The sequence below is a fragment of the Balaenoptera ricei genome, chromosome 13 (assembly GCF_028023285.1).
Source record: "Balaenoptera ricei isolate mBalRic1 chromosome 13, mBalRic1.hap2, whole genome shotgun sequence".
Taxonomy (NCBI): domain Eukaryota; kingdom Metazoa; phylum Chordata; class Mammalia; order Artiodactyla; family Balaenopteridae; genus Balaenoptera; species Balaenoptera ricei.
Window position 1 is genome coordinate 51523042 of NC_082651.1, and position 24923 is coordinate 51547964.

The following is a 24923-nucleotide window of genomic DNA, read 5'->3' on the forward strand; positions in this document are numbered from 1 at the left end:
TGTTCTACATGATGGAGGTGGTGGTTACATGACTGTACACATTTGTCAGAACTCATTGAATTGTACACTGAAAATTGGCAAAAGTTTTATTTATGTAAAATCACACCTCAATAAAGTTGATTAAAGAAAATACAGTGAGGAGAGAGGAAACATGTTGGCTTGAAATGAACAATGTCAGGTAGAGTAGGAGACACTGCCCAAAGAAGAGGGGCAGAAGGAGCACTAGAAATTAAAGATGAGACGTAGCTCCCAGCTGTATGTGGGATGATCCTGGGAAGGTGGGGAGAAAGGAGATTTTCCGGGTGGTCCCTGAGGGCTCGGCCGGGCTGGCACAGGAGGAGAGGAAGCACAGAACCCCGGGGAATGCCAGCTTCTAAAGGGCAGGTGGGGAAGTGGTTCCAGCCACCGTGGTTTTGGTCAGCCCATTTACAGTAAGCTGTGGGGAAGTGTGGAGGTGCTCGAGTGTGGCGGCACTTTTGGCCTTGAGCCCTACACACGGGTCACTTTCATCAGAACAGGAAAACGAAACAGGCTCCCCTGAATGATTTATGGGAGGGCTTGTATTTTGGGGATGTGATACTGCAATTTGTGCTATGGGATCAGGACATCTGTTTCCAGGGAGGTGTGTTCTCTTATCATGAGTCTTTCCCACCAGGGATCTCTCACCCCCTCAGATAGTTGACACGCTTTGTCTGGGTTGCTTGTTAGCATAAAGGGGCCTTCTGGTAAAAAGTGGCCTCAGCAGTGTGTGAGCATGAGTGGTCTGGGGCCAACTGGGAGGTGAGCAGGAACTGCTTGGGTCCCACCCTGTCCCTCAGATGGCGTCCAGCAGTGCAGTAAGCTGTAGGATTAGGGTGTGTGCCATTGGTCAGATGGCATAGGCAGCCTCCCACTTAACAATTAAGTTTTAGCCATTTATTTGATTAAATTCCAGTTATGCTAACTGTTCCCATGTGGATTAGTGTCCCTTGCTGGGGAACTCTACTGCCAGCAGATCTTGGCCTACAACCCCTTCTCCCCAGGAGGCACATTCCCCGGCCGGGGGAGGTCTGAAGCAAGAAGGCATGGAATCATCTAATATTTTGACTAGAGGGACTTGGGCAAGCTTCCTGTTCAACTCTGCACGTCACAGGTAACGAAATTGAGGCTAGCTGGTCACAGGGAGCCTGTAGGATAGGGACTTGCTCAATGTCACACAGCCTGTTAAGTGTCGAGCAGGACTTGATGCCGCTAGCCTCAGGGTTTTTTTCTAGGTCATGCGGACTCATTCCTCTTGGTTTACAAGGAGTCTGGGCTGGCTGGGCACGTGTTTAGACAGAGACACGGTGTATACTTATGGCGGGCAGGTACCCTGTCTCTTACCTCTTCTCAGAAGGGGAACGTGGGAACCTTTGCTGGTGCCCACCTTTCCCTGCCAGGCTAGTTCAGGAAAAGAGCCCCCAGGAATAATTCAATTTGGAAGGCTCAGTACAAGCCACATCTTTTTTTTTTTTTAAAGCCCCATCCCTTTCTGCTTTTAAAAGGAAATACAAATCCTCAACTCTTAGTGAGAAAGGTCTCCTTTAAATCTCAGGGACTTTGTTTTGTCCAAAGGGTGTTTGAGTTTCCAGAAGTCCCACCCCTCCCAGTTTTAATACTCCCCAGTAATCCCTTCTCACCCGAGGCCTTGGCCACATGGTGTTCATGGTCTCCTACCATGTCTGGGTGAATCCTCCCAGCGCCCAGCCTGAAAACCTCCTGTAACCCATGAGTGCCAGGAGCATATTAAGCAAGAATGTGTGTGTACAAGCTCCTCCCCCACACTGTATGTGGGATCGAATATTCATTGTATAAGTCAAATTAAAATGTATTAACTTTCCTTCCAGATGCCCCCTGATAACAAGTTTAATTACTCTGGACATAATTAAATGGGTGTAGGAGATTAGAAATATAAGGGAGTAGTAAAGAGCATACATTTGTGGGGAAAAAAGGCAAATTTAATTCCGGAGTCTTTTGTCACTTGATGGGTAGAGTGCTGGGGACCAGGAAGCATGGAGGAAATGCTGGGGTAGAGGCAGAATGAGGAGGGTTTTAGGAGGTTGAACCAGTTCGGATGTAGTGGGTTGGCCAAAAAGTTCCTTCTGTTTTAAAGTAAAAATAAAAGACACATTTTTCATTTTCACCAAGAACTTTATTGAACAGCATATTCACCCTTTGTCCCACTACCTTCTGCCATTTTTCAGGCAACTTCATAATTCCATCTTCCCAAAACCTTTTATCTTTTTGAACAAAGAACTGTTCCAGGTGCCTTTTACAGTCTTCCAGGGAATTGAAATTTTTTCCATTAAGAGAATTCTGTAAAGACCAAAATAAATGGAAATCCAAAGGTGCAATGTCCTGTGAATACAGCAGATGAATCAGAACTTCCCAGCCAAGCTGTAACAGTTTTTGCCTGGTCATCAAAGAAACATGCGGTCTTGTGCTATCCTGATGGAAGATTATGCGTTTTCTGTTGACTAATTCCGGATGCTTTTCGTTGAGTGCTGCTTTCAGTTGGGCTAATTGGGAGCAGTACTTGTTGGAATTAATCGTTGGGTTTTCCAGAAGGAGCTCATAATAGAGGACTCCCTTCCAATCCCACCATAAACACAACATCACCTTCTCTGGATGAAGACCAGCCTTTGGTGTGGTTGATGGTGGTTCATTTTGCTTGCCCCATGATCTCTTCCATTCCACGTTATTGTACAGTATCCATTTTTCATTGCCCATCACAATTTGTTTTAAAACGGAATTTTTTGGTTACGTTTGTAGAGAATCGCATGTGGAAATACGGTCAATAAGGTTTTTTTGCTTAACTTATGTGGAACCCAAACATCAAAGCAATTAACATAACCAAGCTGGTGCAGATGATTTTCAACGCTTGATTTGGATGTTTTGAGTATGTCGGCTATCTCCCGTGTGGTATAATGTTGATTGTTCTCAGTTAATGTCTCGATTTGATCGCTATCAACTTCAACTGGTCTTCCCAACCATGGAGCATGGTCCAGTGAGAAATCTCCAGCACGAAACTTCGCAGACCACTTTTGACACGTTCGATCAGTCACAGCACCTTTTCTGTACACTGCACAAATCTTTTTTTTGCATTTCAGTTGCGTTTTTACCTTTCTTGAAATAATAAAAGCATGATATACCGAAAATGTTGCCTTTTCTCTTCCATCTTCAATATTAAAAAGGCTACACGAAAATTCACCAAGTTTGATAATTTTCTTTTTAAATGCATGCTGATATGACAGCTGTCACAATACAGTCTAGCAAAATTGTTTTGAATGAAGTTAAAGACAACTAAGTGCTATTAGAGCCATCGTACGGAAAAAACCGAACGAACATTTTGGCCAGCCCAGTATCAGGATTTATCAGTCTCTTGACCTACAAATGTAAAATGCAGGAGGCCCTATGCCTGCATCTTTCCCCTGATTCAGTGTGGTCTCTTCCTGCAGGAGGTCCCGTATACTTGGGGCAGATAGATCAATAAAGGATATGGCAAGCAGACAGTTGCGCTGAGTTCTGCCCTTTCTCCTGCTTCATTCTAGGGCGTGACCCCATCCTGTGATAGGCTTTCCCTCCTGAGGTAGGCTTTTCTGGGGACTCAAGGTCAAGTCCACAAATGTCAGCGTGTCTTCAACAACAGAACTGTTTCCCTAGAATGCTCACTGCTTTGTGTTTCTCTGGCTTTTGGCCCATCACACACCTCCAGGTACTTAACCCCAACCATATCCAAGGAGCAAGAGGAGGGGGGCAGATTCCACATGGAGTCAATAGACCCCTAGTCCTGCTGATTAATCAGATGTTGGTTTTCTCCATTACCCCCCCCCACACACTAATAGACACACTCACACTGATACACATACTCTCACACTCACATAGACTCACCTGCGTGAACACGAACTCCCATACATTCATACACTCGCTCATAATCTCACATACGTGAACACACAGCAACACATATACACATATACTTATATACACTCCCACACATACACATTCACACACTTGTATACACATGTATGCACACTTGCACATACTTAATTCACTCTACATATACCTATTCGTGTATATAGACGCACACAAATAATGTACTCATGCATATACATGTCTACTTAACACACACACACACACAACTAGACACTCAGAACTCAAAGGTGAGTGCTTTGGAGAAAATATCCTCTTTGTGATGAATCTTCCTATAAGTCCTTCTCTTCAGAATCCAGTTTTTCAGCTGGAGGGGGTATTGGCCTCTGACTGGGAAAGGCGGTTGTGGTTTGTTAAATTTTTTAGCTGCAAAGGGCGGAAGGATATTCTTCCCTGTGGTTTAGAATTACATTCTAAAAAGTTGCTAACAGATTTCCACACCCTTTCCGAAGGTGCCTTCCCCTGCACCGTGGCTGTTTTCAAAAGGCTGGCCGAAGCTCTAGATCAGGTCCCAATATTTTTTTATGAATGCAAAGAGAAAGCACCAAGGCACTGAATGAATAAGTAATGTGAAGGCACAGCAAACCTGCGATAAAGTGAAAATCCTCTTACGTTGGAGCCTGAGGTTGAGGGTGGGGGCTGGGGACTGCCAACTGCTGGAGTAGTGTGTTTAGAAAGAGAGTCTGTGTTATGTCTAGTGGTCCTAGTATTTTGTGTTACTCTGACCCCGGCATTGTATCATTTCAATGCAGTCGGGTGTGCAAACGTTCAGTTCTGGTCCATTTTGTATTCAAGACAAATCTACATTTCAGATTTGAAATGGTGGGGAAGCTGGGGCTCCGGGGGTGGGGCTGAATGGGGGCGAAGGTCAGTGTTCACAGGTCTGAGACCATGTTTAATATCACATGACACCTTTGTCAAACAGTGTGTCACCCCCGCCCCTCCGTACACGCAGGCTGTCTGGGTTTCAGTACCTAAGGGACCTTCCTCTGTATTGTCTTCCTGCCCAAATGCTCAGACTTGCTTTCCGTAAACCAGATGAAATGAATGAAATTTGACCTATCACATGATTTTTTTTTTTTTAATGTGGTGACATGAGAAGCCCTGGAGGGTCATGAGCTCCCTTCTCTCGCTGGTCAGGCCTGTCTGCAGCCCCCTCCTGGGCTCCTGTGGGCTGTCTGAGGCCTTGGGGATTGACTGGAGGCTGGCAGGGAGGGAGTGGTGTTGTGTTTTGTACCCACGACCTTGCAGGTGAGCCTTGGGTCTGCAACCCCAGGGTCGGGTCATCTTCTGAAAACTCAAAGGAGATGAATGAAACCTGGACAGTCAGATGCATTCCAAATGGCCTCAGAGAGCAGTGATTAGGGCTCTGGGTTCTGGGACTGTCTGCTGCCCTGCTCTAGTAATGCCCTGCTCTAGCCCACAGGGGAGTGTGGGCTAATGGTCTACCATTCACTTATGGACCAGAGTTCATCTCTGGCTTTGATCTTCACCTAAGACCCCATGGTCTTCTGTCCCTATCACTATGGTCCCTGCATAAGCACTGCTGCTGTAGATGAGACCCTGGCTGGGATGGTGCAGTGACACACCTCTCTGTGTCTAGAGTCTCTGGGTCACTCATCCGTGCTCTATAAGAGGGGGTAACATGGATGGATATTGTAGTTGCTTTCTTCCTTCATCTTTCAGACCAGAGAGAGGTTTGAAGACCAGGGAGAGAGAGAATGAGCTACTAGAAATAGCAGTTTCCCAGTGAAACTTTATCTGAGCTTTATGAAAGAGATAGCTCCATTAATGAGCACAGATCAGCAAAGGCAGGACTTTGGAGGCACAGAGACCTGGGTTCAAATCCCAAGTGTCAGTTGAAGCTGTACCTTCTCTGAGCGCCTTCCTTCCTCATCTTGAAAATGGGGATAATAATAACTCAGCTGTGAGGTTACTGTGAGCATGGATGAGTTATTGCGTGCAAAGTGTCTGGTGTGGCTATGGCTTTCAATCTATGTTTGTCATTATTCATTTCTTAAGATTTATATCTAGCTCTTATTTCAAAGAGTTAGAGGCAGTTTGTACATATATCCATGGGGCAAAGGCAGAGTTTTGAGATGGGCATCTGGAGAGGGAAAGGGATCTTGCTCAAGAATGAGGTTTGAATTCTTTGATCAACCAATACTCCTGACAAAATCACGACTTCCCTTATTTTGGGAGCTGAAGAATTCTCCTCTCCTTGGTGCATTGTGTTGGGAAGAATCCATGCAGTAGCCAAGTGGTACCCCCAGGATGGGCATGAAGGCTCAGTGCCCTCCTTTAGACCAGCTGCTATTTTGAGGGCTGTTCTTAAATGGATCAAGGTCAGTTTTACCTGCTTAATGATCTGCCTGGATGAGGAAACAAGATGTCAGGAACCAGATGGGGGAGACTGGACAGTGATGTCATGCAGAAAAGTCCTAGCAGTGTCCCGGCGCCCCCTCCATCCTCTTCCCTGCCCCCATCTCCCAAGCCCTGCTTCCAGACTGCTAAGGTTGCTCTTCAAAATAAGACATAATCTTTGCAATTATGCCTGAGACATCACAAATCACACACAGCAAGTCATTAGTTCCTTCTATATGATCTTCTTAAATAGTTAAAAAATCCAGTCCCTTTCAGTGTGGGAAATAACTGCTCACTGCCGATTTTGAAATTCCTAAAATCAAGGAAAAAGCAGGAAAAACTGGGCAGAGGGAGATATTGTGATATGGTAGAGAGGCCAAGAACTGAATTTCATCTCTGGCTCTGACACTAATTAGCCACAATTAGCCATAAGATCTTGGGCAGGTAAATCTTCTAACCCCTGTCCTCTATCAGTTTTTTGTTCTGTAAAATGGAATGATGGTTCCTGCTCCATCTCCTGGCTTTGTTTTGATATACACTGAGATAATAGATGGGAGGGGAATAAAGTGCTCTGTGTATTATTATTTGCCCCCCTAACCTGTGATTCTTCCTTGAAGAAGCTAAACCCAGCTTCACATGGCCAATTAGCCTGCAGTTCCAACTCACCGTATTTCCCTGAGTATTAGCAGTAGTCACCAAAAACCCTAACAAGGTTCAACTTGCCTAACCCTGTGGCTGTCTGGAGGGCTTGACAGACTGGTGACCATGCCCAAGACTTCAGTCCTCCTTGACACTGTAGCATGGAAGATGGTAAGATCTTCAGAGGCGGCCCTGTGATGCTCAAAAGAAGTCACAAAATGAGAGACTTGTTGGTATAGAACAGGGGTTGGCAAACTACAGCCCGGGGGCCAAACCTGTAGCACCGCCTACTTTTGTAAATACTGTTTTATTGAAACACAGTTGTTCTTTTATGGATCTATGTCTGCCTAAGTCAATGGCTGCTTTCAACGGCGGAGTTGAGTAGTTGTTGCAGAGACTGGCCCTGAAAACCAGAAATATTTACTACCTGGCTCTTCACAGGAAAAATCTGCTGACCCCTGGTATAGGATGTAGATCAAAGTAGGCTGTCACACAAGCCTCCTATGAATGTGTGATTTCACCAGTTATTTAGCTTATTTACTAATGAATCCCTATTTATATCTCAGGGGAGTTAATACTGGTTCTGGGCTCAATGGGGAAACAAAGTATCATTTTTTTTGTTTTTTCCCTTTTTTGGAAGTTTCCTCCACAAGAGACAGAAGAAAATTAACCATCTCTGTGCCAGACACTTTAATTATGCCATTACCTTTACTTTTTAGGAGAAACCAGTGAGTTAAATATTTTACACATGAAGGAACTGACCTTCAGAGAGGTTAACTCAGTCAAGGTCACACAGCTAGTATGGGGTGAAGCCAGGATTTCAATCCAGGCCTGTTAAATACCAGACTCTTCCCATCAGAGGTTGCTGCCTCCATGCCCTCTGGCCCTCTCTCTGAAAGCTCCTCAGAGACCAGATCTAGACATTATCTAGGCCTTGGAGGCATGAACTAAAGCCAGGGGGTTACCTCTTGGGGCATGTTTTAGCCTCAGTTCCAATCGTGGAGTAAAAGGCTTTCTAACTTACAGAGGGGATTTGAGGCATCGAATTGAAAGATGAGAAATGTTTTTGGGGAGAGGGCATTAGGAAAGTGTGGCAACCTTCCCTGAGCCCTAAAATCACCTTGAGGGGTGATGCCTCATCACCCATGTGAGGGGCAGTTTAGAAATGTTGCTAATTTATATGGATTTGTCTGTGTAACTACCCCAATCTTAAACGAATTACTCAGTTTCACTGCATTAGCAATCCTTTACATACCCACATTTCTCTCAAGTAAGGGGTAGAGATCTGATAAGTACTGACCTGGAGGACCCAGGGTCCGATAGCTCCAACCTCATCCATAAACTTTTGTCCATCCACCCCACAGCCTCTCCGCCTATAGCAGAGCAAGTGCTCTTGCTGGCTTTGCTGTCTGGGTTGTTGGTGATGGCCCTGTTTTTGAAGGCAACAGGAGAGTTCCTGGATTCTGGAACCAGCCTGGACATGGGGACTGTCTGCGCTGGCTGAGCTGTGCTTCGGCACTGAAGCCAGCCTGGGAGAAGAGGCATCTGACCTGTGATAAGGATGAGAAGCCAAAGGTATCTGCAGCTGCCTTCGACCTGGCCCTTTTGCTTAATATATGGTCAGTCTTCTGATGAAAGGGCTGGGGGTTAAAGGTTGGCTCTGAGTTGACTGTTAATATACCTGCCCTCCTCTTGCTCTCTGGGGGAGGGATTTTTTTCCGTAAGGTTAATTCAGGGTAAATGCATTTTAGGGAGAAGCAGGAATGACAAAGACGTTAAAAAAATATTTTTTAAAGGAAAAAGGCCAATGATTAATCTGTTATAGTCTGAGTCGCAGATCTTAGTGTTACACATGTCTAATTCTTTAAAGGCTCAAAGCTCCTAGGCTTACGAAGGGATGATTAATAAGAAATAGTAATTAAATTAAGGATGCGCACACTGATCCCTCTAAATTCCAGGAAGTTTGAAAATGGACTCACCCTTTGTCATAATTAAGGCCCTCACTAAGGATGTTCTGGTGGTACTGAGCTGGAGGAGGCATCACGGGATCTCCCCCAGGGACTCCTCAAGCTGTCGCAGGTTAGCATCTCCTTTAGGAGAAGGAGAGGTGGAGAAAGAGAAGGCCTTGGGCAGGGGCTGAGGTGGCTGTGGCTGCATGGCAGTGAGAGGGAGAGGCTGGGGGGTCAGACAGACGCCTACGGCATGGGGTTGGAGCTATCGGATTCTGGGTCCTCTGGGGCCATATTTATCAGATCTCTACGCTAACTTGAGAGAAACGGGAGCATATAAAGGATTACTAATGCAGTGATTTATTTGGGACTGGGGTGGTCTTGTGGAAAAGTCCGTGTAAAAGCCACACTGTCTCCTCTGGAACTGAAGCTCTGCAAAAGGAGGCTGCAGCAGGGACTGAGGGGGCCACTTTTTTAGCCTCACATGGAAACCTTGAGCCCCTCACTTTCCCAGGGCTGTCCCACCCAGAGTAATGTTGAAGAGACAGACCACGGCTCCAGGAACAATCAAGGATGGCCATTGCAGCTCGTAACTCGGGCTATGCGATTTTGAACAAATCCGAAACATTGAGATAATAATTCCTGGAGGGAGGAGGTCCTGGCAGCCAGACATGTGAGGGTCAGTCTTCATGGAAGAGAAGGATCAGAGGCATTGATAACATCTGGATGGGTGCGAGTGAGGAGGGACAGAGTCATGGGAAAGTCTGTCTCCTGCAGTCACTCGTGGGGCTGAGGGAATTGGTGTGTGTGTGGGCTGAGGTGGGAAGGGCTGAGCCTCTGACCTCTGGGTTAAGGAAATGCCGTTTTCTTTCTTTCCTTAAAGAAAAAAACCACACACACACACACACACACATACACACACCAAAAAAGAAAAAATTCCAACAGTTCGTGGTCCTGTTTATTCTCAGACAGGGAGTGGACGGCCTTTTGGAGGTGTCCGACTGTGCCGTCCAGCCAGACTGACATCTGTGGGAGTTCAGGGTTTTAAATGTTTAGTCTGCATGAGACCCCCAGGCCCCAGCGGGCTCAACTCCTGATAGGCCTGACTTAGCCATCTACCCCCACCCCTCCTGTGAAATGGAATCTTGGGGGTTTGTATGAAGGAAGCTGGCTCCCCCTGAAGTCCAAGGGCGAGGACCGTGTGCAGGGCTGTCATCAAAGTTGTCGGGAACCTAAGCCTGGGGACTTAGTTAAGGCTGTAGGTCAGTATCTGCCCTCCCCTCCCCTTCTCCCCTACAGCTAGCCGACATCTTCTCCTCTGATGGGCATGGCCAGGGCTATGCTCTGTTCACTTAGCCCTTCACACTTAACTGCTCTCACTGCACTTACACACAGCCCTGCAGTTGTTTGTCAGCATGTCTGTGTCCCCCCAGTAATTCTGTTCTTTATTTTAAGTCTCCAGCTCCTAGAACAGTGACTGGCACAGAGCTTTTGTTCAATAAAAACTCTTGGAATTGGCCTGAACTGAACTCAGCTGAACATGCTTGTCAAAAGCCCAAAGATTTCACTGGGCCTGGTGGCATTTTGGGCACACACAGGGAGAGAGCTTTGCAGATCTCTGAGTCTGTGTCTATAGAGTTCCTGGGCCACAGTCCTGGAGTAACCAGTGGGCAGGGTCTGCCCTCTGAAACCTGTGCTTAGCTGTGGAAGTTGGCCCATTTGGCCACAGAAGAGGGACAGCTGGGGTCTGTGGGACAAGGCGGGGAGAGAGAGGAGACGACCCTGGTGCTGCAGGCGTGCACTGCTGTCGCTGCTTTTCTAACGGGGGGTTCTGCAGGGCCTGGGAGAGGGGATACCCTGGGGGTGACATCAGGCTGGGTCTCATAATCACCTGCTTAGTTCCTGCTTGAGTAAGCAGCAGGCAAACCACAGTTAATTATGTCTTGTTTAAAAGATATGTTGTTGCTAAACCTACACTTTTTAACCAGTTTATGTGACACTTTGTCCTTCAGGGTTCCCAGAGACTAAAGGGCGTGAAGATGCATAAGGCAAAACAAACAAATTCAGCCAGCAAATTATTTACATTGATAAAAATAATTTATACAGATCAATTAGCAGAATATGAGTTGTAAAAAAAACCAAACACCCCCAAAACATCAGTTTGAACTGTATGTTAAAACAGTGGCTTATGTATTGTGCTAAATGCCTAATTTAGAGGTCACCTCCAGGAAGAGTTCTTGTCCTCCTGGGGTCTCTTTTTGGCAGCTCCTGCAATTTGGCCAGTTGTTCTCGGACCACAGGAGCTTCGGATTTGGAGATTCTTTACATGCCACGGACAATTCAGGGGTTAAGCTTAGCTTCGCTATTCTTCAGCCTACACTGTCTGCTCTGATGTTGATCCATGTATCTGTTTCTACTTCCATTTAACATTTATTATAGTGAGCCTACTATGTGCATTATGTAGCATTGTGACATTGTGAAGGTGATTCCAAAGATATGGAATGCCTTCACCCTGAGGAACTCACCGTCTAATTCAGGATTTCTCAACCTCCGTACTATTGACATTTTGGCCTGGAAAATTCTTTGTTGTCAGTGGCCAACCTGCGTATTGTGGGATGTTTAGCAGCATTCCTGGCCTCTACCGACTAGATGCCAGTAGCGCCCCCTCCCCCCACTTCACCCTCAGTTGTGACAATAAAAAATGTCTCCAGACACTGTCCCCTGGGGGGCAAAATCACCTCCAGTTGAGAACTGCTAGTCTAATTGAAGACAGACACACCTGACACAGAGCAATGTGCTTTAATGGATGTTTGCTCCACTGGTTATGGGATGAGAAAGGAGGGAACAGGGGACATTTGAGCTGCACCCTGAATAGGGTGTGGAAGTTTGCCAGGCACAGCAGAGAGGAAAGGGCATTGTACGCAGAAGGAAGAGTGTGCAAGGTGCAAAGGCATTACAGAGCATGGTGGGCTCGGGGAGCAGGAGGAGTTGGATGTGGCTGGTGTGTGGGCTGAATTATGGTGGGGGAGGAGGAGGCAGGAGAGGGGACTAATGAAATAGCCAGGACCAGGTGGAACAGCACCCTGCAGGCAGTGATACACTCAGACGACACCCTTTTCTGACAGTGGAACCAATGGAGATCTTCATACTTAGTCAAGCCTGGGATGGGGTGGGCAGCTGGGATACCACTTACATACTAACCAGCCAATCAAATCAAATCAAATCAAAAAGGAAGGTAAGTGACTTATACTTAGTCTTCCTCTTCCTTGATCACCTACTCAACCTTGAACAGAAACTAGAAGTAAAATGAGCTGAATTCATCATACGTAAGCCAAGATTTTTCCTGGGAGCATAGGAGTGTACTGTGCCCCTTCCAGGCGATGACTGTCCCATTTTCTTTTCCTCTTTCACCAACCCTAGGGGAATGACGCTTCAGAGCATGTCAGGGCCACAGGACAGAAGGAGCCTGGGCCCTTGAAAGACTGTGTGGGAGAGAGCTGCTCACAGCCAGAGCACCCTCCCAAGAGCTTACACAAGCAAGAAATAAACTTCTGAGGTGTTAAGACACTGCATTTTTGGTTACTGCATCTTACACTTTCTTAGCAAACACAGAGACTGTATTTGCTAATCCAGTCCTAGAGCACAGATGTCTACTCTGTTGCCAACACTGAACTGGATATGAGGCTGAACACTGCATTTGAAATGGCGATATTTCAGGTGAGATAGCTGGGGGGAGAGTGAGGTGCTGGCTTGAACTGATCCTCCTTCCCAGAGCTTGCAGTAAGATTTGCAGATGGTAGCTGCCCTCTGTGCTTTTACACCTTTCCCTCCCCACCTACCATTCCCTCTCATCCCCCACTATTCTCTCCATCCCTTTTCTCCTATTGGTTACAAAACCTCCCCATGAAAAGCTGGAGGACTCAGACTTTGGTTTTCTGCTAAGGCACCAGGCAGAGAGCTCACTGGAGCTCTCAGGAAGGTACAAATGTCCATTGCTTCTCTTTTTGTGGTTGAGCCCTAACACTCCAGGCCAGCTGTGTCATCTGGTCCAATTGGCTGCAACTAAACAGTAGGTTCCTTCTCATGCTCCTGAAAATAAGAGGGCTGTCCAGTGTGTGTGTTGTAGGTATGTGTGTGTGTGTGTGTCTGTGGGCTGTGGGCCTGATATTAGACACAGGCAAGTGAAGTGTCGTCCGTTTACCTGTGGGGATCAGAGGACTGGGTATGGGGACTTACAGGAGCGTGCACATGGATACATTTTACCCTTAGGCTGGTGAGGGAATGACCTGTGGATTTTAGCAGGAGCTTCATATGTGCATGCTGGTGACTGTTGGCAACAAGATAGCAGCAAGAAAGGCATTGCCTTCTGAACTCCTTTTCCCAAATGACCCCTTTTTACCCAATCTGCCTTACCTGCTTGCATACTGTTTAATGGAGGGGAAGGGGAGGAGGAGGAGGAAGGGGAGGAGGAGGAGGGGGAAGTGAGGGTGGTGGTGAAAAATAGAAGGGAAACTTGAGTGTGCCTTTTCTTTCTCTTTCTCCACCCTCAGCCATCATTAACAGAAAAATATTTTTAAAAGATCCCTTGATGGCATCCCCAAATGCAGAGCCTGACATTTTCTTAGCTGATGGCCTCCTTCGTGAAGGTATTTTGTGTCCTCCCAGCATGCCTGCTGGATCCCTGGTTTGCTGTGGTTGCTAAGGTAAATACTCTTTCCATTAAGCACCACAGCCCAGGAGTGGCCTAGAGCTCAAATAAATGACCAAGGAGCAAGTTAAACATTCCCTGGGGTGATTTTAACCTATGCAATGGCTTTTTGGGAAAATTGCCTATTTTTTCAAGTTTTGGCCGGGGGTTGGGGGGGTGTCTCTTATTCCCTTCTTTTCTCTTTCCTTTTCAGCTGAGTATACGTTTTCTTCATTTATTCATGCATTGGATGAAGGGTGGAAGCAGGATTAATAAATCATACAGGACTGCACCCCCCCTGCCCTGTATTTGTAAAGAAAGCCAAGGCAGGGTACATGCGTTATGTTAACTTTGGGGGGACCTGGGCCATGTAGCCAATTCAGGCAGAGGCCCCACTTCCCTTTCCTGTGAAAATACCACAGCACAAAAGGCACTGGAGAACAATGTCCTTCTGGAAGACTTCTCTGGCAGGAGGAGGATTCAAGGATCCTGGTCCCCTGTGACATTTCCAGATGAGTGTGCCCAGAGATTTGCACATGGCTTGGCTTTGCTTGTTCTCCTTTGCCTCAAGAAGGGTATGTTCACAGGCCTCAGGGGAAAAAAGTGTCCTGACAGTTATCATGCTTCGTTATTTGACTAAGACGCCATAGGACAGTCTTATCTTCTTTTAATCTTTCGTGGTGGAGTATGGATTGCCTGGCAGAAGGCGGTGTTTGGCTGATAGAAGGAAATCATGAATGGGCAGTGGCCCCTTGATGCCGGCTGGACCCCCGCGGAAGCGAATGTGTCAATTCTTCCCTGACTTCCCCATCTGGGGATTTGCTACTTGGCTGGGTGTGCTTTATCTCCCTGCTAGATGACACATTCCTGCTGCCCCAGACTCCTGTCTCTTTCTTCCACACTCTATAATGTCTGCTATGCCCAGGATTCTCAGCAAAATGTCCGAAAGCACCTCTCGTCACAGAAGTCAAGCACTGAGGGGACTGAAGACCATGATCATAATTCCCCAGGTTGGTACTTTTCAGATCGTGTTTCTTGGCTTCCTGGACAACGAGAGCCCTTGGGCATGGACGGTGGTTCCCTGGCCAGCGTGATCTTTTTGGAAACGTGAGCCAGATCATGTCACTCCACTCACTGAACTTTGAACAAAACTGCATCCCAAGAGTTTGGCTTGTGTGACCCCACCTTTCTCACTGCATCTCATGTCCTTTTTCTTCTGGGAGACTGAGGGCTCCTCAGCTCCCTCTGCAGTTCTGGCCTCCATGGCTCTTCCCTTGCGCGTCACCTGGCTACTCCTGTGCATCCTTCCTTTGGGTTCCACTTAAACACCTGTCCTCTGAGAGGCCTTCCTTGACCTGCAGACAAAGTCGATGTCCCCGAGGGCACATTCATAGAGCCTGGTGGTGCTTTCTCTCCATTGCATGAGGCCCAACCGAAATTACGTAGGTATTTGGTGTGATTATTTTCTTAATGTCCATCTTCCCCACTAAACTGTAAAAGCCACAGGAGCAGGAACAGGCCTGTTCCATTTGCAGATGTATCTCTAGCCCATGGCATATAGTAGGTGCTCGATAAATACATGTTTAATGAAAGAGAGAATGATTGAGTGGCACTGCCTCTCCCTGTCAGAATGGTATCTGGCTTCCTTTTTATTTTTTTCCCCACTCTTCAAGTTGTCTTGTCAGCTGTTTAACAGAGCAGATTAAAATAATTTCACCAGCACTCTTTTTTAAAAGGGAGGGATGAGTGGGCCTTTTAAAGCATCTTCTTTAGGCAGCCCTCAAAGGATATAGTCTTTCTTTCCCTTCCTGGTGTGGGAAATCGGAGCTCCCGATCAGTACTCATGGGGTCTGGATCCTGGAGATGTTGGAAGTGACCTGGATGTCCTGGAGGCTGTCCAGGGCCTGGAACCAGTTGAAGGGGCCCCACTGCCCATTGCTGAGGCCTGAACTCCTTGTTCAAGCAGCCTCTTTGCCAAACCGCTTTGGGCTACAGAACCAGGCTCCAGAGCAAGACTTGGATGGAGATATTAAAGAATAGTTCTGACAACCCCCTCCTTTTCCTTCTGAAAAAGCCCAGCTTTATGGCCCTTTCAGGAAATATGGGAGGGGAAGGCCCAGAATGTAACTGGGGCAGGAATAGGGGTGGGGGAGAGATGGAGGAAAATTCTTATGTTTTTCGTTCTTGACGCTAAGTCAGTCTGTTTTTGTACTTGTGTCTTTTAAGCTTTTCCACATGTGCCCCAAGGGCCCATCGGTGAGTGTGTTTTATAAACTGGAAAAATGAATAAAAATAAAACCCAGAAGGGAAATACCAGAAGGAGTGTGAAGGGAAAAGTGTTAGTTCCTCTGTACCTCCCAGCTAGGCCTGCCCTGCATTTGTGGGAGTCCCAGGGTCAGGTTTATTTGGCTTTATGGATAAAATGTGGAGTCTTCGCTCAGAAAAAGCCTCATCGGTTTTGTACTTGGCCTGCTCCGTTCAGCATTAATTAACTTCAGGAAAGTAAAAAGTGATCCCGTTTTATTTGGCTATCTGGCTCCACAAACCTGGTTGGCTTCCTGTCCCATAGGTGTTGGATTGATGGGACTGCAAATGTGTAAAGTCTTGTACAGGAAGCCCCCCGGCACGGCCATTCAGAGGCTCTCGCCTCCCGCCAGACCCTGAAAACAAGCAACGAGGAGGCCCAGACCCCATCTCTGAGTTTGCACTTTAGGAAATGGTACCTGAAAGAAAACTTCATTTTCTTCTCTTACCATGCTTGGGCCAAAACAAGAGCCCAGGAAAGGGGCTACTTGGAAAATAAATTCTCCAAATTGCCTGAAAAGCCAACCACAACCAAAACCCAAACTATTTGGAAAAGCAGCATATTTAGGGAGTTTGAAGAACTTCAAAATAACTCCAGAAGGTTTATGTTGACCCCAGCATGGTCTCTGTCTTGTGACCTAAGGCTTTGTCTTCCAAACCCTGCTTGAGCAACTTTATCAGCAAAAACATTTTTGAGAATGTACACCTAAAATATGTTTTTTTGTTTTTTGTTTATTTATTTATTGTAATTTATGTATACATACTTTTGTATTCACATTTTACATACATTTAATAACAAACCCCTAAATAAAATGTTAAGAACTGATATAGATGAAACAAATATTTAAAAATACTGATTTTAATCTATTAACAGTACAAAAATCTTTTTGTTCTTACTAAGATATATGATGAATAATTATATTTTTAGTGAGAGCATTGGATTGGTTAGGCTCACTGTTTTTGAACATATAATGCTTTGTGACACAGTGAGTCAAAAGTCTGGTTCTAGGTTTAGTTTTTCATAACCTGGGCTGTAATAGCTAAAAAAATATATAAGATACATAAGCCCAAATGGAGGAAGGGCACTGGGGCTCTCATTTCTGAATCCCAGCCTCTGTGAAGGCATAAATTTTAATCTGTCCCAGTGTGCTACAGCAACAAACAAGTGAAGGTGCCGCTGTCAATCCCTCTTTGTATGGGATTCCTGCCTTTCTCTCAAGACACATCCAGTGCCGTATATGACAGTGATCCTCTGTAACACAGCAGCAATCTGTCTATCAAATATTACTAAAGCTTATTTTCTTTATTATCGTGTAGGAAGAATGTTCTCCAAAGGTGTTCATGCCTAATTCCTGGAAACTATGAACATGTGACCTTATGTGGCAAAGGAGACTTTGCAGGTGTGATTAAGGTTAAGGACCTTAAAATAGATTATTTTAGAATATCCAGGTGTACCCAGTCTAATCCCTGAGACCTTAAAAGCAGAGAACTTTCTCTGACTGGAATCAGAGAGATGTGACAAAAGGGGAGGTCAGTTCAGAGCAATTTGAGATGTGAGGACTCGGCCCACAGTGGCTGGAGGAGTCCCCATGGGAAGATGAGTAGCAATGCAGGTAGCCTCTAAGAATGAGACAGCTGGCCCCCAGGTGACAGCCAGCAAGGAAACAGTGACTTCAGTCCTGCAGCCACAAGGAACTGAATTCTGCCAGCAACCTGAATCAGCTTGGAAATGGATCCTTCCCCAGGGCTTTCAGTAAGGAATATGGCCTTGGCCACACTTTGGTTTTGTCCTTGTGAGACATTAAAGAGAGGACCCAATCAAGTCCAGCTGGACTTCTGACCTACAGGAACTGTGAGATCATACATTTGTGTTGTTTCAAGCTGCTAAGTTTGTGGTAATTTGTTTTGGTAGCAATAGAAAACTAACGCAATTATACATTAGAAAAACTGTAAGTATAGCCAGGACATGGAAGCAACCTAAGTGTCCATCGACAGATGAATGGATAAAGAAGATGTGGCACATATATACAATGGAATATAACTCAGCCATAAAAAGAAATGAAACTGAGTTATTTGTAATGAGGTGGATGGACCTAGGGTCTGTCATACAGAGTGAAGTAAGTCAGAGAAAAACAAATACCATATGCTAACACATATATATGGAATCTAAAAAAAAATATGGTTCTGATGAACCTAGGGGCAGAACAGGAATAAAGACGCAGATGTAGAGAATGAACTTGAGGACATGGGGAGGAAGAAGGGTAAGCTGGGGCGAAGTGAGAGAGCAGCATTGACATGTATACACTACCAAATGTAAAGTAGATAGCTAGTGGGAAGCAGCTGCATAGCACGGGGAGGTCAGCTCGGTGCTTTGTGACCACCTAGAGGGGTGGGATAGGAAGGGTAGGAGGGAGACGCAAGAGGGAGGGGATATGGGGATATATGTATACGTATAGCTGATTCACTTTGTTTTACAGCAGAAAGTAACACAATATTGTAAAGCAATTATACTCCAATAAATATGTTAAAAAAAAAAGAAAAAAAAAACAACTGTAAGTAGAAGCTCTAATATTTCCTTCCCACACCCCATTGGTTCAACTTGTGCCCCCCTTGAGGTGTGGGAAAACCCCTTGAAACCACTGTCATCTAGGATTCTAGCCCCTACCTCGAAAAAGACCCAGATATAACTTTTAGACTGTATTTCTGAGCCATTCACAACAAACCTAGAGAGAAGATGTGGCCTGCCCAAGTGCCAAGCAGCATGACAGTAAATTCTGGATGTAACAACTTTAACAACTGTGTCAACTCTCCAAATGTCCTCATAGCAATGAGAGAGAAGGAGTGATGAGAACCAGGATCCCAGCTGTTGGGGTACTGTGGCTGGAGCTTGCATTTTGAGTGGAATGTCACTCTTGCTCATGGCCTGATCGTATCCTTTCAGATTTTTTAGCTGGTTATATTTGCGTGGCAAATTCTGTTCTGTGAGCACAAAAATGGTGTGGTGGCCCTGATCTGCAGGACCCTTTCCTACTTACAGTGACTCAGTGTGGGCTATCTCTTGGATATTTACAACAACCAGATGCCTGAGGGCACGAGTACCAAATAAGCTCGGAGAGGGTAAGTGATCTGCCCAAGGCAACAAGGCAGTAAGCCACAGATTCAACATACTCAGGGTGCCCGGCTCCAACAGGGGTCTGGACGAGGGACCAGGGCCTACAACACCAGGACACTGGGGGAGAGAGAACATTGACACGTGGGGGAATGAGCATCCCCCAGCAAGGACTGACTTGAGGATGTGTGCAGCTGTGTTAACGGAAAGTGGAAGAGCCTGTGGCACTAGGCCTCACCCAGCCCAAATGTCTCACTCATTTTCACCACCATAAGTCTGCTTGTCCCAGTCTGTATATGTGGGATCCCCTCCTACTTTCTCTCAATCTCTCCATCCTTCAAAAAGCTGTCCTGAAATGCTTCTTCTCCCAGGCTTTCCCTTGCCTTTCTTTATTCCCTTGAATTCCCATTGTGTTAATTGTTCAAAAGACTAATTCTGGAACTTATCATATGCTGCTTTGTATTACTATTAAAAAAACAGCTGCTATCTTGACTGTTGAGATGGACCTTACATGCCATGCTTTATACACTGCTGTGGCCCTACCCTACCTGGTGCAGTGGGGGCTTAATAAATATGTATATGTTGAATGAATGAATGCATAAGTGAGATGATTTCATTTCCTTTGTTCTTTCATTCCGTCTGATTTCATGTCTTAAACAGTGTCCCCTTTAATAACAATAATTATTTGACTTATGTATAGGTTAAAATGGAGACTATAAGCCCCTGCAGTCCCAGCTGGGTTAGTGAGAGTATACCCATCTCGGCCTGAAACACAAACACTGAATCAGTTTAAAGGCACTGTGTAAAGAAGGCAGGCTGGATTTGATTGGGCTTAGCCTTGGAAAGAGCCACAACACCAACTCATCTGTTTCCGTGTTGTGTCCGATTTCAGGCAATAGCTTTGGTCCCCCCACCCCCATCCCCAACCAGGACCAGATAGTGGAATGTGTTATTAAAAACCAGCTCTCAGCCTGGTTCCCAGTAGACTCTCTAAAGGTCCAGTCTATCTGCTGAGTGATGGCAGCGTTGGACCCCAAACCTGCACATACAGGCTAGTTCTGAAGACTCACTTTGGGCCGTGAGGCTGTCAGTGTTGGATCCGGCCCCTGACGTGCCCTGACCTTGCCTCTGGCTCGGCTCCGTCTGCTCTCGAGCTTACACTGAACAGGACTGGCTGAGTTAATACCCCAGCAGGTAGCCTTCGCCCTTCTCAGGGGGACTGACCTTTCCTGGACCCCCAGTGCCCAGCAAGTCAAGCCCCATACCCTCTGCCTGGCATTCAAAGCCTGCCAAAAGGACTTTGCAAATTTTCTCTCTGCCCTCTCCCATATGGCTCCTGTGCCCCAGCCAGGTTGGGTGCCTGGATTTCCCCTGCACACACCACACCCATTCCTGACTCTGAGCTACTTTGTCATCCCCTTTTCCACAAGCATCCATTTTTCTCTGTGTCCCTCCCAACTTCAAATCTTGCTTTTAAAAAAGCCATTCCTGATAATTCTGACCCAACTGGCCGTTTCCCTCCTTGATCACCCACAAGTCCCATTGTTTGTCCCACACATTTTGCCCATGATAGTCTTTTTGAATTAAATTTAAAAGTATTTAAACACACAGAAAAAACACTTTAAAAATTACTAGTAAGTCTTCTGCGTGGTACTTAAGGGGGATCCAGAGGAACATGGGCTACCAGTGATTGGACACTTAGTAGGTGTCAGGTGTGGTGCTGAGTTCTTTATGATTCTGGCTTTATGTGGTCATGATTAACAAACACCCCATGACCAGGCAGTTCTACTTGGAGGAGCAACCCTAGAAAAAATCTGGTGCACGTGCACAGGAGATGGATGTCAGGGTGTTTCTGCAGCCTTGTTTGTAATAGTAAAGAACAGCCTGAATGTCCATCAAGGTATATAAGCTGTGTGAAGTTCATGTAGTAAAATCTTATAAATAAGTTGTGGTAAATTCATATAATGAAATCGTATACAGTAGTAAAAATGAATAAACTAAAGGTTACATGTAATGGCTCAGACAAACCTTAGCAAACATAACTTTAAAAAAAGAGTGACCAGTTGTGGAAGCAAATGTAGTATATAATACCATTTATATGAAATTAAGATACATCAGACAACACTGTATTTGGACATACACATGTGGAGTTGCAGTATGAAAGTGTGTATGGGAATGATATAGACCGGGGGTTGGGAAACTACACCCACTGGCCATGTCCAGCCTGCCACTTGCTTTTTGTATGGCCTGTGAACTAAGAATGGTTTTTGTAGTTTTCAGTAGTTGATAAAAATTATATGTCAATTATATCTCAATAAAGTTGGAAAAAAATATAAGAAAAAAGTAGCTGATAATAAAATCAAAAGAAGAACAATATTTCATGACACCTAAAAATTATATGAAATTCAAATTCCAATGCCCACAAATAAAACTTATTGGAACACCACCACACTCATTCCTGCTTTTGTGTTCCACAGGCCTGGTTGAATACTTGTGACAGGGACCATATGGTCCACAAAGTTGAAAACGTTCACTATCTGGCCCTTTACAGAAAAAGTTTGCCAACTCTGGCTCTATATTAAATTCAGGGGAATGCTCTGGTAAGGGAGGAAGAGGAATGGAATGGAGAGGGCCACAAGAGGGGTGTCAGTGATAACATTTTACTCTTTCAAGCTGCTGATGGTTGTATATTATTACTTATATTTTCAATATCTAAACTATTTCATAATAGTCAAAGAGGTAAAACACAATGCTTCCTCCCACCCCCCGAAGACCCCTCCTATAATTGGTCCCCTTACCCTTCCTAGTTCATAGATGAGAAAGCAAGGCTTGGAGCTGGCACAGAGAGTAAATGCTGCAAGAGGAGTGAACTCAGGAATGTCTGACCTGGAGCTTCCAAAGCACCAGCCTATGCTGCCCACCAGGGTCTGCAGGCCAGCTGGGGAGAAGCGACTTAAAGCGGAGCTAGTCTGGAGTGAACATTTGCCCCCAGGAGACAGCTGTTGTTTGAAATCTTCCACCCACATCATTGGCATCGTCTGAGGCTGAGAGGAGTGCGGCGGACAGGCCACCATCTGCAGTGTCAACTGGGACTGGATTGCCTAAATAGTCACAATACCCAATATTTTAGAGAACTTTCTGTTTCTCCAGGCTGTTTCTACAGACTCAGGAACCACGGTTGGAAGCAAGGCCGTTGTTCTTGTCTGCATCATGGAGATGCTTAAAGGGACATTCTGAGCAGGGCTCAGTTCTTTAACATCCCTGAGGCTCGGTCAGGAGCTCGGATGCCGGGGTCTGACTCCAAGCCCCCATGGTCGCCCAGCTGAGTGACCTTGGACAAGACCTGCATTCTCTCCAAGACTCAAGAGCCACGTCTATAAAATGGAGACAATAATTAGTTCCTACTGCATAGGCCTGTTGTGAGGCTCCCTACATGCCACCTACTGTATTGTTTTTGTTTTATTATTAATCAAATTCAGTATAGAATTCCTCCCCACAGTTCTGTTTATCGCTGTTAAGACTTGGCCATGTTCAGGATGCGTGGTCTTTGACAAAACCCTGGTGGTCGGTAATACTATGTGATTCCCAGTGTAACTGTAAGGAAACTGAGTCTCAGAGAGCAAGTGCCTGTCTCTGCTTTGTGTGTGGGCACGAGTGCCCCACGTTCCAGGCACTGTGACCTCCCTGCTTTTACTCTGTAAACATCAGAAACCTGAGTGTCCCAACCATCAGGGCAGGACAACCATGACCAAGTGGCAGTTGCTGGGCACTTATCAAAGTGGGCGTGGTTTCGTTTCACGTGGTACACAATTCATGGCAGTTATTCTTTTCTGAAGCTGGGCTACTTTTCTTTCCCTGGTGAGGTACTTGTAACAGAGATGGGTGGGGAGAGGCACTGGAGTGAAGAGTTGATGGTGGGGGCCGGAGAGTGAGATGGGATTGGCATAGTTCAGAGGCTGACAGGCCAGACCAAGGGGGCTGGCAAAGAGAGGCAGGAGAGGCACTGAGAGACGAAGTACTTGCTGTGCTCAAGTGGTCCCGGAGTTTTCATTCTCATTGTTTTTGGTAGTCAATGTTCACATGGAGCAAGGAGCTTAGTGTTCAAAAGCAGTGGCTGCAGGTTCTTTGAAGGGGCTTGACCTAAGGTAAACATCTTGGCTGGGATTAGCAGGCAGACCACTTTAGGTTGCAGGTGACAAAAACTCAGCTCAAACTAGCCATAAACAAAAAAGGGCAGTTGTTGGCTCATGTATCTGGGAGTGCAGAGGAACATGGGATGCAGGTACGGCTGGAGCTGGGTATTTCACAAGGTTGTCAGGATTCCGTCTCACTCTCCATCTCTCAGACATTTCTCTGATGCAGGCAGCCCCAAACTCACAAACTGTTAGCTGAGATGGGAACATACAGTCTTTCTGTATGATGCCAGTAGACTCTGTGGGTGTCTGGCTGACTGGGCCTGGGTCACTGTTAGGAGAAGACATATTTACTCCACAGTACAGGGCAGCAGGGGCCTCAGGTCCTTTTTGTCACCTCACCATGAAAATGAGGATGATTTTGGTGGTTAGCACATTCCCTCTTACTTTGCCTTAGTCTCATCTACATAAACTAGAAAATATAAATGTGTACATATTTTTAAAGCTGTTTTTAAAGCGGGAAATGGGAAGAATCTGTAACACTGGAAACTTAGAACAAGAAAATCTACTGTGTCCTGCATGAGGTACACTTATACTCTCAGTTACTCTCTGAGGCCTCCTTGCCCTGCTGTCTCTTTTTGGCTGAGTTGGGGATGATTTCTTTTTTTTTTTTTTTTTTTTAACATCTTTATTGGAGTATAATTGCTTTACAATGGTGTGTTAGTTTCTGCTTTATAACAAAGTGAATCAGTTATACATATACATATGTTCCCATATCTCTTCCCTCTTGAGTCTCCCTCCCTCCCACCCTCCCTAGGGGATGATTTCTAACTTCAGTTTTGCTTGTGAATGTAAAGAGAGTCTGACCTCCCACCCCCAGTACATCAGGGCTGTGCCCACAGGGACCTAGAAAATGTATGGTTTTCCCTGGAGCCCGAACCCACGTTCCCTGGGGACAGACTGTCTCTCTAGGCCCTGGGGAGAAACCCAACTTCACTTGGCAGTGTAGACGGGCTGCTCCTGGGAAAAACTCTGGCCATCCTCTGGTAAATCTTCTCCTTTCCTTCCTTTTCCTTCCACAGGGGATGGAGCTGGTCCTTTGCATGAATATGAAAGATACTAAATTGGGGTTCAAGAACTGACTTTGGGGGATCTTTAGTTACAGGGTAGAGTCCACACATGTGGCTCAAGTCTCACTGGCTACCCCAGTTTGGAGGGCCCAGGATCAAAAGGCAAGTCCATTCGTTTTCTAGAAAAATGTCTTGCAGAATCTTTGCAAATCTTGCTCTGAGGCTGTGGAAAGTCTTTCGTGTCCTTCCTTTATGCCTGGCTGGAAGCCTTTCCCCTAAGTGTGGCATGTCCACCTGGAGCCCCCTTGGAGTAAGCTAGAAGTGTTTTCCTTTCACAGGGCAGCCTCCACAGCTTCCCCATCTCCTACGTGATGGCTAATGCAGCTCTTCCCTTTTCTAGAAAGCTGGTTAGCAGAGTCCCAGCTCCTCACATGGTGGCTGAGAGGACACTTCATCCTCAATCCTCCCTTCCATCCCCAGCCCTGTCATTTCCTTCTCCCTCCTGCTTTTGCAAATCCTTCCCATCCTTTACAGCTGCAAGTCTGACTTCCTTCATAATCTGAACTTCAAAAGCATTTCTGATCTGTACTGCCTGATTCTTATCTTTCCATGTTGTTCTCAGTTTACGTGTACCCCCCATGTATTCTTACTACTGGGCTAAACTGTGGGAGGGTAGGGGTCACGACTTCTCCTTCCCCAGCCTCCCCCCATCCTAGAACG